Source organism: Phoca vitulina, unplaced genomic scaffold (assembly GCF_004348235.1).
Source record: "Phoca vitulina isolate PV1807 unplaced genomic scaffold, GSC_HSeal_1.0 scaffold51, whole genome shotgun sequence".
Classification (NCBI taxonomy): Eukaryota; Metazoa; Chordata; class Mammalia; order Carnivora; family Phocidae; genus Phoca; species Phoca vitulina.
Window position 1 is genome coordinate 888,158 of NW_022589754.1, and position 14,521 is coordinate 902,678.

The 14,521-nt window shown below is 37.1% G+C and overlaps 1 pseudogene; it reads left to right on the forward strand.

The window, feature by feature from the left end:
* Positions 1-11,192: 11,192 nt before the first annotated feature.
* LOC116621892 lies at positions 11,193-11,915 on the forward strand (annotated as a pseudogene).
* Positions 11,916-14,521: the final 2,606 nt, after the last annotated feature.

Sequence of the window (14,521 nt, forward strand, 5' to 3'; positions counted from 1 at the left end):
CCCAGAAGAAGAAGAAAGAGAGAGAGGGCCAGAAGGCATATTGGCGCAAATTATAGCAGAGAACTTACCTAATTTGGGGAAGGAAACAAGCATCAAAATCCAGGAGGCACAGAGAACCTCCCCTCAAAATCAATAAAAATAGATGAACACTCCGACATCTAATAGTCAAACTTATGAGTGTCAGAGACAAAAGGAAAATCCTGAGAGCAGCTCGTGAGAAGAGATTTGTAACCTACAATGGTAGAAACATTAGATTGGCAACAGACCTATCCACAGAGACCTGGCAGGCCAAAAAGGACTGGCATGATATCTTCAGAGCACTAAATGAGAAAAATATGCAGCCAAGAATACTATATCCAGCTAGGCTCTCATTGAAAATAGAAGGAGAGAGAAAAAGCTTCCAGGACAAACAAAAACTAAAGGAATTTGCAAACACAGAACCAGCCCTACAAGAAATATTGAAAGGGGTCCTCTAAGCAAAGAGAGAGCCTAAAAGTAACATAGACCAGAAAGGAACAAAGACAATATACAGTGACAGTCACCTTACAGGCAATACAATGGCACTAAGTTCATATCTTTCCATAGTTACCCTGACTGTAAATGGGCTAAATGCCCCAATCAAAAGACACAGGCTATCAGATTGGATAAAAAAACAAGACCCATCGATATTCTGTCTGCAAGAGACTCATTTTAGACCCAAAGACACCCCCAGATTGAAAGTGAGGGGGTGGAAAACGATTTACCATGCTAATGGACACCAAAAGAAAGCTGGGCTGGCAATCCTTATATCAGACAAATTAGACTTTAAACCAAAGACTATAATAGGAAATGAGGAAGGACACTATATCCTACTTAAAGGGTCTATCCAACAAGATCTAACAATTGTAAATATCTATGTCCCTAACATAGGAGCAGCCAGTTATATAAGCCAATTAATAACAAAAGCAAAGAAACACATCGAGAACAATATAATAATAGTGGCGGACTTTAACAACCCCCTCACTGAAATGGACAGATCATCTAAGCAAAAGATCAACAAGGAAATAAAGACTTTAAATGACACATTGGACCAAATGGACTTCACAGACATATTCAGAACATTCCATCCCAAAGCAATGGAATACACATTCTTCTCTAGTGCCCATGGAACATTCTCCAGAATAGATTACATCCTAGGTCACAAATCAGGTCTCAACAGGTACCAAAAGATTGGGATCATTCCCTGCATATTTTCAGACCACAGTGCTTTGAAACTAGAATCAATCACAAGAGGAAAGTCAGAAAGAACTCAAATACATGGAGGCTAAAGCACATCCTACTAAAGAATGCATGGATCAAGCAGGAAATTAAAGAAGAATTTAAAAAATTCATGGAAACCAATGAAAATGAAAACACAACTGTTCAAAATCTTTGGGGTATGGCAAAGGCAGTCCTAAGAGGAAAGTATATAGCAATACAAGCCTTTCTCAAGAAACAAGGTCTCACATACACAACTTAAGCCTACACCTAAAGGAGCTGGAGAAAGAACAGCAAATAAAGCCTAAACCCAGCAGGAGAAGAGAAATAATAGAGATCAGAGCAGAAATCAATGAAATAGAAACCAAAAGAACAGTAGAACAGATCAACAAAACTAGGAGCTGGTCCTTTGAAAGAAGTAACAAGATTGATAAACCCCTGGCCAGACTTATCAAAAAGAAAAGAGAAAGGACCCAAATAAATAAAATCATGAATGAAAGGGGAGGGATCACAACCAACACCAAAGAAATACAAACACTTATAAAAACATATTATGAGCAACTATATGCCAGCAAATTAGATAATCCTGAAGAAATGGATGCATTTCTAGAGATGTATAAACTACCAAAACTGAACCAGGAAGAAATAGAAAACCTGAACAGACCTATAACCATGAAGGAAATTGAAGCAGTCATCAAAAATCTCCCAAAAAACAAGAGCCCAGGGCCAGATGACTTCCCAGGGGAATTTACCAAACATTTAAAGAAGAATTAATACCTGTTCTTCTGAAACTGTTCCAAGAAATAGAAATGGAAGGAAAACTTCCAAACTCGTTTTATGAGGCCACCATTACCTTGATCCCCAAACCAAAGACCCCATCAAAAAGGAGAATTACAGACCAATATCCTTGATGAACATGGATGCAAAAATTCTCACCAAAATACTAGTCAATAAGATCCAACAGTACATTACAAGGATTATTCACCACAGTCAGGTGGGATTTATCCCTGGGCTGTAAGGTTGGTTCAACATCTGCAAATCAATCAATGTGACACAATACATTAATAAAAGAAAGAACAAGAATCATATGATCCTCTCAATAGATGCAGAAAAAGGGCGCCTGGGTGGCTCAGTTGTTGAGCAACTGCCTTCGGCTCAGGTCATGGTCCCAGGGTCCTGGCATCGAGTCCCATATCGGGCTCTCTGCTCCACGGGAGGCCTGCTTCTCCCTCTCCCATTCCCCCTTGCTTGTGTTCCCTCTCTCACTGTGTCTTTCTCTGTGAAATAAATAAATAAAATCTTTAAAAAAAAATAGATGCAGAAAAAGCATTTGACAAAGTACAGCATCCTTTCTTGATCAAAGCTCTTCAGAGTATTGGGATAGAGGGTACATATCTCAATATCATAAAAGCCATCTATGAAAAACCCACAGTGAATATCATTCTCAATGGGGAAAGACTGAGAGCTTTCCCCCTAAGGTCAGGAACACAGCAGGGATGTCCACTATCACCACTGCTATTCAACATAATATTAGAAGTCTTAGCCACAGCAATCAGACAACAAAAAGAAATCAAAGGCATCCAAATCGGCAAAGAAGAAGTCCAACTCTCACTCTTGGCAGATGATAGGATACTTTATGTGGAAAACCCAAAAGACTCCACCACAAAACTGCTAGAACTCATGCAGGAATTCAGTAAAGTGGCAGGATATAAAATCAATGCACAGAAATCATTGGCATTCCTATACACCAACAACAAGACAGAAGAAAGAGAAATTAAGGAGTCGATCCCATTTACAATTGCACCCAAAACCATAACATACCTAGGAATAAATCTAACCAAAGAGGCAAAGAGTCTGTACTCAGAAAACTATAAAATACTCATGAAAGAAATTGAGGAAAACACAAAGAAATGGAAAAACGTTCCATGCTCATGGATTGGAAGAAAAAATATTGTGAAGATGTCAATGCTACCTAGAGCAATCTACACATTCAATGCAATCCCTATCAAAATACCATCCACTTTTTTCAAAGAAATGGAGCAAATAATCTTAAAATTTGTATGGAACCAGAAAAGACGCCGAATAGCCAGAGGAATGTTGAAAAAGAAAAACTAAGCTGGTGGCATCACAATTCCAGACTTCAAGCTCTATTACAAATCTGTCATCATCAAGACAGTATGGTACTGGCACAAAAACAGACACATAGATCAATGGAACAGAAGAGAGAGCCCAGAAATGGACCCTCAACTTTATGGTCAACTAATCTTCGACAAAGCAGGAAAGAATGTCCAATGGAAAAAGATCATCTCTTCAACAAATGGTGTTGGGAATATTGGACAGCCACATGCAGAAGAATGAAACTGGACTATTTCCCTACGCCACACACACAAATATAGACTCAAAATGGTTGAAAGACCTAAATGTGAGAGAGGAGTCCATCAAAATCCTAAAGGAGAACACAGGCAGCAACCTCTTCGACCTCAGCCACAGCAACTTCTTCCTAGAAACATCACCAAAGGCAAGGGAAGCAAGGGCAAAAATGAACTATTGGGACTTCATCAAGATAAAAAGCTTTTGCACAGCAAAAGAAACAGTCCACAAAACCAAAAGACAACCGCAGAATGGGAGAAGATATTTGCAAATGACATATCAGATAAAGGGCTAGTATCCAAAATCTATAAAGAACTTACTAAACTCAACACCCAAAGAACATATAATCCAATCAAGAAATGGGCAGAAACATGAACAGACATTTTTCCAAACAAGACATCCAAATGGCCAACAGACACATGAAAAAGTGCTCAACATCGCTTGGCATCAGGGAAATCCAAATCAAAACCTCAGTGAGATAGCACCTCACACCAGTCAGAGTGGCTAAAATTAACAAGTCAGGAAACGACAGATGTTGGTGGGGATGCAGAGAAAGGGGAACCCTCCTACACTGTTGGTGGGAATGCAAGCTGGTGCAGCCACTCTGGAAAACAGTATGGAGGTTCCTCAAGAAGTTGAAAATAGAGCTACCATATGACCCAGCAATTGCATTACTGGGTATTTACCCTAAAGATAGAAATGTAGGAATCCGAAGGGGTACGTGCACCCCAATGTTTATAGCAGCAATGTCCACATTAGCCAACCTATGGAAAGAACCAAGATGTCCATTGACAGATGAATGGATAAAGAAGATGTGATATGTATATATACAATGGAATATTATGCATCCATCAAAAGGAATGAAATCTTGCCATTTGCAATGACATGGATGGAAATGGAGGGTATTATGCTGAGCAAAATAAATCAATCAGAGAAAGACATCTATCATATGACCTCACTGATATGAGGAATTCTTAATCTCAGGAAATAAACTGAGTGTGGCTGGAGTGGTAGGGGGTGGGAGGGATGGGGTGGCTGGGTGATGGGCATTGGGGAGTGTATGTGCTGTGGTGAGCGCTGTGAATTGTGTAAGACTGTTGAATCACAGACCTGTACCTCTGAAACAAATAATACATTATATGTTATAAAAAAAAAAAAAAAGAAGATGATAGCAGGAAGGGAAGAATGAAGGGGGGGAAATCAGAGGGGGAGACGAACCATGAGAGACTATGGACTCTGAGAAACAAACTGCGGGTTCTAGATGGAGGGGGGTGAGTAGGATGGGTTAGCCTGGTGACGGGTATTAAAGAGGGCACATACTGCATGGAGCACTGGGTGTTATACGCAAACAATGAATCATGGAACACTACACCAAAAACAAATGATGTAATGTATGGTGATTAACATAACATAATAAAAAATAAATAAATAAATAAAGTGAAGCATTTAGCAAAAAAAAAAGGAAATCATAAGATACTAAGTATTTTTCATAACATTTACTTGCATGTTTCTTATTAATTATGATTTTTCATAATAATAAACAGTAAATCATTTTTCTCTGATACCTGTAAAATAAAATCCAATATAATAATACATACATTGTTTATTATCATGATACAGTATATCACAAAAAGATTATATATTTCAATTATATGTAAAAATTATCTCTACCTGATACAGATGATTGATAACAGAAAATATTAAAAAGAAGTAATATTAACTCAAAAATGCCCAATATAAGTCACTTGAAAACTTGAAAGATAATGTCACAAATATTTACTCTTTCAAAGATAACATTCTTAAAATAAATTTAAATAAATAGCATTTTTCCAGCTTTATTGAGGTATGTTTGACAAAGAAAAATTGTATATATTTAAATAGTACAACATGATTTTTTAAGGTGTGTGATATGATGATTTAATATATGTGTACAATGTGAAATGATTACCACAATCAAGTTAATTAACACATTTATCACTTCTCTTGGTTACCTTTTTAGGTGTGTGTGGTAGGTACACTTAATATTTACTCTCTTAGCAAATTTCAAGTTTATAATACATTATTATTAACTATAGTCAGTATGTTGTACATTGGATTCTCAGAACTTACTCATTTTATAACTAAAAGTTTGTACTCTGAACAACATCTCCCCATCTTTCCAGACCTCCAGCTCCTGGCAACTGTCATTATACTCTCTGATTGTGAGAGGGAGAGGGAGAGAGAGAGAGAATGAGGATAAATTTGAAATTGGAGAGTGAGAGAAAGTAGTCAAAAATGATACTGAGGTTTTGTTCTGCAATTGGAAGAATAGAATTGCCATTAGCTGAGATGAGAAAGACTGCTTAAAAGCAGCAGGAATTTGAGGGAAGGTAAAAGTAAAGTATTGGGGGGATCTGGGGCTGTTTTAAGACATGTTAAGTTTAAGATGCCTATAATATATCCAAGTGGAAATGTTTAGTAGTAAGCTGGATTTTTAAGTCGGAGTTCAAGTAAGAGGTCTACACTACAGGTATAAATTTGAGAATCATAAGGATTTAGATGATATGTAAAACCATGCAACTAACTGGATGCACTCTTCAAGGGAATGAAAAGGCATCCAATAACTGGTACTGTGCAATATTTAGAGGCCAGGGTCATAAATAACTGGGTGGAGAAATCAGAGGAAAAGCAGGAGATTGTATAAACCTGGAAGCCAAGTGAAAAAACCATTTCCAGGAGGACAGAGCAGACAAATATATCAAATGCTGCCAATTTTTAGGTAAAATGAAGACTGAAAATTGATTTGGGTTTAACAATATGGTGACTTTGACAAGAGCAGTTTTAATGGGTAAGTATGACAAAGCCTTATTGGAGAGGTTTTAAGAGAGAAATGAAGGAGAGGAAATGAAGATAGTGAGTATAGAAAATTTATTCAAGGATTTTTGTTGTAAAAGGGAGCAGAGAAATGAGATAATTCCTTTCTACTTACAGTCCTTTCCATTGACACCCACCCATAAACTAAAATCTTAGAATAATCAAAACTATTCAAACACTGTTTCTATACCTGAGCTGCTGGACCTGGTAGAAAAAAAACCACACAGTTATGCTGATTGATACCACCAGATATTCATGGTCTTCAACTTTAGCTGGACCCCAAATACGTCAAGGCATCTTTTCTACACATCCTAAACGGTTTTTACTCCCATTACAAAATTTTACTTCTTTTCTCAACCTCCCCAATCCATACTCCTCACTTTACTGAGTCTGCACAAGTAATCAGTTACCAAATATTGTTGGTTCTACCAGTACAACCCCACTGTCATCTCTTTAATGATTTAGTTCACTCTAATTTATTATCTGTATTATAACACTAGTCCACCTGCCTTTAGACTGTCTCCTCTATAATACATTTATCCAGCTCCTTCCAGAGTGGGCCTTCTAAAACACAAATGTGAGTACATCACTCTATTTAAAAGACCTCAGTGCCCCCTCCTAATCATCAATAAGATAAAGTCAAATTCTCAAGTTTAACATCTAAGGCCCTTCAAGATATGACTCATGTTGTTCATTCATTTGTTCCTTCAAAAAAATATTTCCTGGGGGCCTATTTTATTCTGAACTCCATGTTATTTACCGGTAACACCAAAGTAGTTGCATCCTGATTTCAGTTTCCATGAGCTTACAGTCTATCCAATTTTATTTCTCTATCACTCTTTAATAACTACCATTACCTATAAGTCATACCTTGCTACTTAGGATTCCTGAAATATGTCTTACTGCTTCAAAGTTCTTTGCTTTTCTCTACCTAAAATATCATCCTTGTTTCTTCAGATCCTGCTTAACTTCTTTAAAATTCAACCCAAACATCACATCCTCATGAATACTTTTCTTATTTAAATACCTTTTCTGTCTTCCCATGGCACTCTGAGATTACCTCTACCATATTATTTATCATACTGTATTGATAAAATTAATTTATCTGTCTTTCCAAGTGAGACTGTGAATTCCTTGAGGAACTATGTCTTGCTTGTCTTTGTATCCCCACCCACTTACCTTAGTGCCTAATACATAGTAGGTACTGAATAAATATTTGACAACAGGAATGAATTAAGGAAAGCATGCTTTGATTAATCTCATTCAGCTTTTACCCTGTAAAGAGCTTTATGAATCCTAATTCTTTCATACTGCATTTTAGCTTCCTTCCCAATTTTGTATAACCTCTGACTCTGATCTACATACCTTTTAGTAGTTTGTCATTACAAGAGACCTCGTTCTATGTTTAACATCAATCCATTTATTACCAATCTTTGATTAAACATATCCTAGTTATTAACCTCCTGGACAATGCTATTACCCAGATCAAGTTCTCCCAGGACCTTATCAAATACCTTGCCAAAATCCAGATTAAAAAAAAAAAAGTCTATAGCATTCCTATCATCTATTCTGTCAAGTGACCTTATCAAAAAAGGAAATAAGGCTAAACTGACCTCTAAATTGATCACCTTTCCTAGAGCCTCCATTCCCTTCCACACTCCACTTCCAATCCATCCCTCTCTTCTATTTCTAAACACAGGGAAAATTATGTTTTCTCAGCAATGTCTCACATGCATGTCTTTTCTCATACTATTCCCTCTGTCTAAACTATTTCCCTTTCTCCACTTATTAATGTTATTATTCAAGATCCAGTTGAAATTCAACTTCTTCTTAGACTCTTCTAAGAATCCCACCCCTCATTTCACATTTTATGATGAAGTGAAATGGGACTGTCTTTGTTTTTTTCTGTAATCTTGGAGGAAAATGAGGGATTTGAGGAAGACAATTTGATCCCTCACAGTCAATTACAGAGCAAGGTGTAGGACAAATATCTCTTAGTATAATAAAGTCAGAGTTAACAGTTCACATAAGGTGTGTTTAAAACATTCAAATTTGTCATATAAGCCATATGGGGCTTGGGGGAGATTCATTTTAAGGGGTCAGAAATGATCTACATTAAATATATTAGGAGAAAACATACTTATAACCCTATGCCTTTCCCTACCACACACACAGAAGATATATAAAGACAAATTCTGAGAGATATAAAAGCTATATATCACATGGATTTGAAGATTAGAGTGATATGGCCACAAAACAAAGAATAGCAGCTGCTATCAGAAAATTAAAGGGGACAGGAAATTGATTCTCTTCTAGAGCTTCCTCAGGGAGCAAGGCCCTGCTGGCCCCTTGATTTCAGCCCAGTGATACTAATTTTGGACTATAGATATTCAGAATTGTAAGAGAATAAATGTGTATTGTTTTAAGTCATCATGTTTGTGATAATTTGTTATAACAGTCACAGGAAGCTAATACAGATGGGAAGAGAATAGAGAAATCTGTCACTTGGATTATAATATTATATCATATATCATATAAGCTGCTTTGCATTACTGTAAAGTTATGTTAATTACACACCCCACCACCCTACAATACACTAGAATATGTGTGGCTTGAGTTCCAATCTGTGTCATTATCATTGTTGTGGAATTAAATTTTTTCATTTCTGAACATGCTTCCATGAAAGCCTAATTTCTAAGTGATTCTTAAAGCTTACATTAAAAAAAATACCTGGTGCAAGTTTTCAGTTTGGAAGATTCACTACTATGTCTTCTGTATTAGTAGCAATGTCTTACAATCTTCTCATCATACCACTAAATAAAAGGCCAGTTTTTTTTTAAGCTTTAGGAAATTTCTTATTTCAGTTTCTACTTCATGGTGTTACCTTCATATGTCCTTGCACATTGATTTAATACCTTGAGTTTTATTCCTCTAAATTTATTTATTTAATTTTTTCTTCCCCTAAATTTAAGTCCTGGTTCTACCACCTATTGGTTGTGTGCCTTATGGCAAATTACTTAAGCTATTCAAATCTGTTTGGAATCATAATCCCTACCTCAAATGATTTTTGTAAAAATGAATGAGATAATGTATGTGTATCAGGGTAAAAAAAAATATTTAAACCTCACCCTAAATATAGCTTCTTTTGCCTTCAAAGGTGTATGTGGTGGGAGAAGGAATTTGGTGGTGGCATTAATTTCCACCAATAAGAAAATTTGTCTTTATTTTCAATTTCCTGTCCCTTTAATTTTCTGATAGTTGCTGGTATTCTTTGCTTTGTCGTTATATCACTCTAGTATTCAAATCTCTCTCTGCTCCATCTTCATATCACTTTTTTTCTCTATGTGTATCAACTCTCATTCTGACTCCCTCTTTAAGGATACATGCAATTGCATTTAAGGCCCACCAGGATAATTTCATCATCTCAAAATCATAAACTGAACCAAGTCTGCAAAGTGCATTTTTCTAAGTAAGGTAACATTTACAAGTTCCAGGGATTAAGACCTGGTACTTTTGGGTGTCTATTATTCAGTCTACTACATCATCTATTTCTGGATTAGAGAGAGAGATTGAGAGAGAGAGAGAGACAGGAGGTTGAAAGCTCAGAACATCTACTGATCTGTAGGTGCTTCGGGAGGGTGAGCCCCCAGCATGTGTAGACCTCCCCTTTGCAGATTCTGTTAATGTGTCTTGGGATACAAGATAGTAGGTATTATAAATGTTATAAAATGAATTGTGGTCTACCCAAATTCATATGCTGAAGCTCTAACTCCTAATGTAACTGTATGTGGAGATAGGGTTTTTAATGAAGTAATTAAGGTAAACTAGGTCATAAGGTTGGGCCCATAATACAATAGGACTACTGTCCTTATAAGAGAAGGAAGAGATACCAGGAGCATGTGAACACAGAGAGAAGGCCATGTGAGGACACAAAAAGAAGGTAGCCATCTGCAAGCCAAGGAGAGAGACCAACCCTGCTGATACCTTGATCCTGGACTTCCAGCCTCCAGAACTATGAGAAAATAAGTTTCTGTTGTTTAAGCTATCCAAGCTGTGGTATTTGTTATGGCAGCAAGAGCAGGAGGCATGTCTAAAATTCAGTTCCAAGTTGTTCATTTTGCACCAGTCTAAAATCTCTCTTTTGTTCCAAATTGCTAATAAAGGATTTCTTTGCTATACATTGCTCATATGATAACTTTGGGAGAAAGTCAAAAGAAATAATCAGAGTTCCCTGAGTGGCTGGGTGTCAAACAGAAAAAAAAGAGAAAAACTGTTAGATTAGTGAAAGCAGGAACTCAGAAACAGTTGTGATTATGAGACCATAATTCCCAGCAGATTCATGGAAATTACAGGAGGAGCACTGGACTTCTTCAAAATGAGTGCTAGAGGACTTGTGCCAAAATTAAGGAAATCTCAAAGCACAGGGTAATATCAGCTGACATCTGGGTAGCATATGTAAATTGCCCAGTATAGTGTCTAATGTTTAATAATCATCCAGAAAATAATGGTTTATTTTCCCCTTCCTCTTATCAGTACTAAAAAGGATAGGTGGGGGTGTCTAAGAGTTGAAATAAAACAAAGTTTTCAATAAGTTATGAGTGGATTGTCCGGCGCCTGGGTGGGGTTCTGTCTGTGGAGTCGTGAAATCAGTGGCTCGGGAGAATGGTGAATGAATGAGAGAAGGATCAGGGAGAGAACCGAGGAGACTTTAGCGCAGTCCCTGCAGGGAAACCATGCTGAAACCCCGGAAGAGGCTCGCCGGGGCTGCTGGGCCTGCTGAGCCGGCTGGGCCAGACAATAAGCGGCCAGCAGGAAAACGTACCAAGACTAAGAACCCAGTAGGGGCATCAGCTACAATGGGTAATTCTACCCCTGAGAAGACTTCAGCCTCTAAAAACTGTGGGAAGAATCTAAGCAGTTACTGGCTGATGAAGTCCGAGCCAGAAAGCCGACTAGATAAAGGTGTAGATGTGAAGTTCAACATTGAGGATCTTAAAGCACAGCCCAAGCAGACAGCATGCTGGGATGGTGTTCGCAACTACCAGTCCCGGAACTTCCTTCGAGCCATGCAGCTGGAGCAAGAAGCGTTCTTCTACCATAGCAACTGCAAAGAGCCAGGCATCGCAGGACTTGTGAAGATTGTGAAGGAGGCTTAACCAGACCACACAGTTTGAGAAAAACAATCCCCATTATGACCCATCCAGCAAAGAAGACAACCCCAAATGGTCCATGGTGGATGTACAGTTTGTTCGGATGATGAGCGTTACATTACCCTGGCTGAGCTCAAAACCCATTACCAAACTCACAAAACCACTGGAGGCCCCTTAAAAAATATGGCTATCTTCACTCGCCAGAGATTCTCAATTCAGCCCCTGACTCCAGAGGAGTTTGATTTTATTTTGAGCCTGGAAGAAAAGGAGCCAAGTTAACTGGGACACTGTTGCTGGAATGGGCAAGCCATTATTCCAAAGAAGTCAAGCTTTTATAAGACAAAAGGTGTGCGGCAGTTTGCGTGTTATGTTCACCTGGGGTTGTGTACATAGGTGGTTTTCATGTACTTTTTCCAATAAAACATTAATATAAAAAAAGTTATGAGTGGATTAATATCAAACCTAATCCTTTGTAGAGTCACTAATACTCTAGTGTTCACAAAGCAAAATAAATACTATCTGTAAAAATAGTAAGATACAGAGACCCCAAAAAGGCAGTGTGAACATTTTGTAGATTTTAGGGAAACTAGCAGAAGAAAAATAATAGTCTCTTTTTGTCATGGTAATTAGAAACCCCAAATTTAAAAATCATCCAAAAACCATAAAATTAAGGTCTGCCACTGAAAAATTTTCCAGACTTTTTCTGTTTTCAATAGCACAGCTCCATACCACTGGGAAGAAGTAGGAATGTGCTTTTTCCTAATTTGGCAGAGCATGAAACATCTCCAAAAATAATATGAATTAATCATATGCATTTAGATTCTTTGAAGTTTAGCAACCATGAAAGCACCACAAATTTACAGACTGTGGAAGTCAATAACAGATTCCAGAAGCCTCAGGTCTTCTCCAGAGTTCTTTTGAATGAAAATACATGTGTAGTATTTCATATGAAGAATGACAGGCCAGGATTTGGAAAATGTTTCTCTAGCAAAGCCTCAGCAAATCACAGCTGGTATGCCCAGAACCCCCCAAAAATGTCAGTACAGGTAATTGAGCGCTTCATAAGAGACTAGGTCCTCTTTGGGATGTCACTCAGCACTTCTACCATTTCAAATGTTCTGCCTGTTCCCCATCCCCATCTCCACAGAAGTAGAAATCCTTCCAGCTATTCCTAAGTGAAGTTTTATTACAGAGCAGAAAATTATGATGAGCACCTCCAACATAATTACTGATAAGAGTGAAGTTTCCTAACTAAGTCATTCCCTCTGAAGGGGTGAAGTAAATTCTATTTCTTTATGCTTACTTTTGAAAATTATTTCAGAACTGCTGAAGGCAGCAAAAAGACCACTTGCACTTGGGAAGCTCATATTTCCTCAATACTTAGATTTCTCATTTGACCAAAATCAGTTCTACAGTGGCCCCCTAGTTTAGTATCATAATTGGTTGATTGCAGATATTGCAGCTGACACAAGAATGAAGTTTCCAGCAGGCATGGTGAAAGGACTCCTCCAAGACTGAAACATTGCATGAAAAAAAATTGCATTGGAAAGCAACTCTATAAAAATAAACTTTAAAGATGCTTAGAACTTTTATCATGGAAAGATATTTAAGATATAAGTGGGAAAAAAACCCCAGAGAACCATGAATAATATAATCCCATTTTATTCAAAAATGTCTATTTATTTGTGCAGCATATACACGCATGCACACACACACACACACACACACAAAACATCTGGAAGTACATATACCAAATTGCTGATACAGGTAATCTCTTGGTTAAGTAACTATTGGGGATTTCTTTTGCTTATTTGTATTTTCTGTATTTCAATAATGAGCATGGATTATGCATACAATAGAATAGTAATCATATTTTTAAAGAAAGAAATTCAGCTATTCAAATCCACTTCCCATCTCAGATTCTGGGTTTTGCTACAAAATTTATGAATGTTTTTCTATAAGATTTGCATATCTTTTTCCACAGAGATGCACATTGTCAAGCCCTTGTCTCCTTTCCCCACTTAAAAAAATAAATTTGGTTGTTCATTTAAAAAATATTCACTGAAGACCTACTTTACCTTCTTAGTCAAAGAAATGGACTACTCTCCCTACCCTCATTGCCTTAAATATGGGATTTTTTTAATGGACTTTTGTTTTACTTAGCAGGATAGGTTGATGCAACAATTACTTTGAGAGCTTTGTCCCAGTCTCTAGAAGAATGGTTTTGTTTCGAGTTTTGAAGTAAAAGAGAGGCATTGATCTCTGGGAAAAGACAGGTCTTTTGAGGTTGGAGTGGTGTCTTTCAATATGATAACTAACATTGATTAAACATGTTCCAGGCACTTTACATGATTTATTTCATATAATTCTCAAAATAATGCTTTTGAGTTAAGTACAATTGTTCCTATTTTCTAGGTTAGAAATTGAGCACTTACTCTATGCTTTTCTTACCATGTTCAGTAAGCACCAGATGGGGACCAAGAAACATTGGACTTAATTTCCAACAACTGTAGGAACAAATGCCTATCTCAGTGTGCTCTGTGAGACAGTCCAATTAAATCATCCCAATTTCCCAGCTGAGGAAACATATAAAGAGGACACTGCTGTACAATTAGAGAAGCAAAGAAAAGAAAATAATTGATTCAAATAAATTTGAAGAATTGTATAACATGGACAAATACCAGTTTGCAAAGTGTAAGTAGGGTCTCTAAACATAGCCAAATATAAATAAGAAAATTTAAAATGCTCTGATATAGTATTAACTTACATGCCTTATCCTCAAAATAATACTTTTGAGGTAAGTACAATTGTTTCCTATTTTCCAGGTTGGGAATTGAGGCTTAGAGAGGTTAAGTGACTTGGTAAATAAAATAAAATGAGAAAGAACAAAATAAGATACATAATAATAATAA